A 5000-nucleotide genomic window follows, 5' to 3' on the forward strand; every position below is an offset into this window, starting at 1 on the left:
CACACACACACACACACACACACACACACACACACACACACACACAGACACACACACACACACACACACACACACACACACACACACATATGCACACACACAGACACACACACACACACACACACACATATATACATACACACACACACACACACACACACACACACACACACACACACACACACACACACACACACACACACACACACACACACACACACACACACACAGAGACACACACACACACACACATGCATACACACACACACACACACACACACACACACACACACACACACACACACACACACAGACATACAAACACAGACACACACAAATACACACACACAGACACACACACACACACACACACACACACACACACACACACATTGACATTGACACCATTGATTTAAGTGGCAGCTGTGGTTTGTCTTTCTTTTTAACCTTTGTGAAGAACATCTGTCTCCAGATGTTACGCTAGCTGAAGAAAGGTCACAGCGTGTTTGTTTGTGAAGCTTCCAGAAGTTGTTGAGTGTCTTTAAACCCATCAGGTGTGTCTAAACTCTACTGAAGTCAGATTTCAGTTTCAGTCTGTTGATTGTCAGAAGAACCCTCCTAGGGCCCTATCTTAACGGTCTGAGCCCACGGCGTGAGGCGCCTGGCGCAGGTGCGTGTTGCAATCTCTGCCTCCCCCTGGTGGCTTGTTGGAAAAATGCGTATGTGTGACGTAGTGGGGCAGGAGTTTTCTGGGTAGTAAAAACAAAGTGTGGCGTGGGAATCAGTCTGAGTCTACGGTGCAAATGTAATAGTAACGCAGTCCACGCTCCAGCCGAACGCTAGCAAGCAAAGTGCCTCTCGTGCCCGTCAATGTGAACCACTGTGATGTGCTTCAGCTCTGTTAACCCGGACCACTGGACGCAAGTTACCTGCTACGAGCCAAGTTATTAGTTTGAGACCAGCTCGCAGGGTCCGTGTGCCGGGGTCATGGTTCTAAAGGGTTGACCTTAGTGTCTTCATTAATCAGAGGTGTGTTCTGGGCGTAACATGTAATCAACCAATCAGAGATCATCTCCCATTCCCTTTAAAAGCCAGGCGCGTTTGGACCTTGGAGCATTGCTGTTATGATGGAGGATCTGCACCGTAATATTTGTATTTGTAATCTTCTGCATGTGTGTGTGCTGCTGTGTGTGTGTGTGTGTGTGTGTGTGTGTGTGTGTGTGTGTGTGTGTGTGTGTGTGTGTGTGTGTGTGTGTGTGTGTGTGTGTGTGTGTGTGTGTGTGTGTGTGTGTGTGTGTGTGCTGCTGTGTGTGTGTGTGTGTGTGTGTGTGTGTGTGTGTGTGTGTGTGTGTGCTGCTGTGCGTCCCTGTGTGTGTGTGTGTGTGCTGCTGTGCAGCCCTGTGTGTGTAACAAGCATAGTGTGCACGTGCTGTGCACGAGCCTAGGAGCATTTTACTAATGCTCTGTTAAAATAACAATGAAATGCTGCGTTATTGACTTTAGACCAGGTTTTTGTTGGTCAATGGTGCCATCACTTCCCACTGCCTCAAGATAGCAATACTCCCAGAATGCACCTAAACACACCTCCCTGTAAGACCAGCACGCCCAGAATGTACCTGAACACACCTCCCTGTAAGACCAGCACGCCCAGAATGTACCTGAACACACCTCCCTGTAAGACCAGCACACCCAGAATGCACCTGAACACACCTCCCTGTAAGACCAGCACGCCCAGAATGCACCTGAACACACCTCCCTGTAAGACCAGCACGCCCAGAATGCACCTGAACACACCTCCCTGTAAGACCAGCACGCCCAGAATGCACCTGAACACACCTCCCTGTAAGACCAGCACGCCCAGAATGCACCTGAACACACCTCCCTGTAAGACCAGCACGCCCAGAATGTACCTGAACACACCTCCCTGTAAGACCAGCACGCCCAGAATGTACCTGAACACACCTCCCTGTAAGACCAGCACGCCCAGAATGCACCTGAACACACCTCCCTGTAAGACCAGCATGGGCCACAGATGGGTTCAGGTGCATTTGTTATTTAAACGACGTGGGTGCTGGACGGGAAACTGACAACTGGGTCGGTCCTAAACTAGCAAAGACACTTGGGTCGGGCTGGGTGCAAGATAGGACCCTATATCTTTTTGGTTGGTCCAAACTACTCCATTAATCTTTGCAGCTCTGGTCAGTTTAGTTCAGTCCCAGTACAAAAGTCCCTCTGGATTTTGTCTGATTTTAGGCGCAGCAGCGGTTTGTTCCCGTTCCCGTTTGCAGTGTTCGTCTTTGAAACCTTCAGCGTGTTTGGGAACTTTCTCTGAAACACATTCTGCAAGAGGATCTGATCGGTCGTTTTTCTCTCACTTCTTGTCATTTTGATCCTGGGGATTTTCCGTTGGTGCTGCCAAAAACCTGTTTTGGGGGGGTGCCAAATATTCGTCTGTGCAGGAATACCTGCGTCTGTGCAGCGGTCTGGTCTGTAGAACAAACACGGTGACAGCGTCTGTAAACTGAAGGTCTGTGATAGGAAGCAGTCAGCTGATCCCTTAACAACGTGTGACTGTGTTTACTCACCGAGAGGGAGGCTGAAACATGAGGGAGTAAACTTACTGATTACTGTTACTCTTGGGGGGGGTGCGTGTCTGTCTCTATGTGTGTGTGTGTGTGTGCATGCTTGTGCTTGTGTGTGTGTGTCTGTGTGTGTGTCTGTCAGTGTCTGTGTGTGTGTGTGTCAGTGTGTGTGTGTGTGTGTGTCTGTGTGTGTGTGTCTCGTGTGTGTGTGTGTGTGTGTGTGTGTGTGTGTCTGTGTGTGTGTGTCAGTGTGTGTGTGTCTGTGTGTGTCTGTGTGTCGTGTGTGTGTGTGTGTCTGTCTGTGTGTGTGTGTCTGTGTGTGTGTGTGTGTGTGTGTGTGTGTGTGTGTGTGTCTGTGTGTCTGTCTGTCTGTCTGTGTGTGTGTGTGTCTGTCTGTCTGTCTGTCTGTCTGTCTGTCTGTCTGTCTGTCTGTCTGTCTGTGTGTGTGTGTGTGTGTGTCTCATGTTGCAGCTCAGTGACCCGCCTGGCGATCCCAAACACACATTTATTATTTAGTCTCCCGACCTTTTGTGACACCGGCCGAGTTTACACGCTCTAAAGATTCTGTTTCCCAGAACAAAAGTGCTGAGTACTGAGTACTGCTGCTCGTACCCTGGATCTCCTTCTTTAGGTCATGATCTAGTCTCTTATAGCCAGACCCTCCTCCACAGCTCCGTGGAGGAGGGTCTGTCTAGTCCACACAGCATTCCTGGATGGGAGAACAACCTGCTCTGGTTTATTGGCATTTCTTTAAACCAATCACAATCATCGTGGGCGGGGCTAAGCTCCAGACGGAGCCACGGTGCCTCTGCTAAATAGTCTCAGGAAGGAACTGGTTTTGGTGGAACGTGGACGTTCAACAGTAGTTTTAGTCGTGCAACAGAAAACTCACTCTGGATTTCCACTGGATGCAGAACGTCTGCGGATCGGCTGCGTGCTCCGCCGTCCGTTAACCCCCACCAGGTCTGGATTTGTTGCAGCACGGCTGCGGCCGTGACTGACAGCTGTAGTCATGAGGACCCACGAGGACCCACGAGATCTCACGAGATCTCACGAGATCTCGCGAATTCACGTAGAATAGAACCACCAAACCAACACCAGTTAGTTTCCATCCAGAGGAGAGGGGCAGCTAGTCTGAGCTAACCTGCAGGGAAATATGATCCGCCGTGAGCACGCTGTACGTCCGAAAAATAGAAGCTCTGCGTATCTGCTCCGGAGGCTGGGACAGCTGGAGCTGGGACGGCTGGAGCTGGGACGGCTGGAGCTGGGACAGCTGGAGCTGGGACAGCTGGAGCTGGGACGGAGTAGGGACGCAGACGTTCTGCAGTTGGTGGAAATTGGGGGTCAGATTGATCAGGTAGTCTAGCTAGCTGGACTTACCCAAGGGGGGTAAGCTTCACTTCGGACCACGTAGCTCCTGTGTCTCTCTGTGTCTCTGTGTCTCTGTCTCTCTGTGTCTCTGTGTCTCTGTGTCTCTGTGTCTCTGTCTCTCTGTGTCTCTGTGTCTCTCTGTGTCTCTGTGTCTCTCTGTGTCTCTCTGTGTCTCTGTGTCTCTCTGTGTCTCTGTGTCTCTCTGTGTCTCTGTGTCTCTCTGTCTCTCTGTGTTTCTCTGTCTCTCTCTGTGTCTCTGTCTCTCTGTCTCTGTGTCTCTGTCTCTCTGTGTCTCTGTGTCTCTCTGTCTCTCTGTGTCTCTGTGTCTCTCTGTGTCTCTGTGTCTCTCTGTGTCTCTCTGTCTCTCTGTGTGTCTGTCTCTCTGTCTCTGTGTCTCTGTCTCTCTGTGTCTCTCTGTGTCTCTGTGTCTCTCTCTGTCTCTCTGTGTCTCTCTGTCTCTCTGTGTGTCTGTCTCTCTGTGTCTCTGTCTCTCTCTGTGTCTCTCTGTGTCTCTCTGTGTCTCTCAGTCTCTCTGTGTCTCTGTCTCTCTGTGTCTCTCAGTCTCTCTGTCTCTATCTGTGTCTCTGTGTCTCTGTGGGACAATGCGCTGCTAATGCTGCTAATTAAATTAGCAGCATTAGCGTCTCCTCTCACACGCAGACTTCCTCCGAGTGATTCTCTTTAACGAGCTCAGCAATCAAGACGCCAACTCGTCCCGAATCACTGCTCCGGTTTAATCTGGAAACGAGTGTTTTAATGAGTCACCGGGGCGATCTGTGAGAGGAAGAGGAGAGATGAAGAGGACAAAGGAGAGAGGAAGAGGAGAGATGAAGAAGGAGAGATGAAGAGGACAAAGGAGAGATGAAGAGAGGAGAGATGAAGAGGACAAAGGAGAGAGGAAGAGGAGAGATGAAGAGGACAAAGGAGAGAGGAAGAGGAGAGATGAAGAGGACAAAGGAGAGAGGAAGAGGAGAGGGTTATTAAAATGAGATGATTTCCATATTAGGACTGATGAGGCTTTTTCCGTCTCTCTCTGTGTCTCTCTGT

General features: G+C 50.1%; 1 protein-coding gene across 1 annotated transcript in view; it reads left to right on the forward strand.

The window, feature by feature from the left end:
- The window catches only part of LOC144532749 (A-type voltage-gated potassium channel KCND2-like), a 41079-nt gene that overhangs the window by 1217 nt on the left and 34862 nt on the right, over nucleotides 1–5000 (forward strand). The window lies entirely within an intron of this gene.

This window comes from Sander vitreus, chromosome 17 (assembly GCF_031162955.1).
Source record: "Sander vitreus isolate 19-12246 chromosome 17, sanVit1, whole genome shotgun sequence".
NCBI lineage: Eukaryota > Metazoa > Chordata > Actinopteri > Perciformes > Percidae > Sander > Sander vitreus.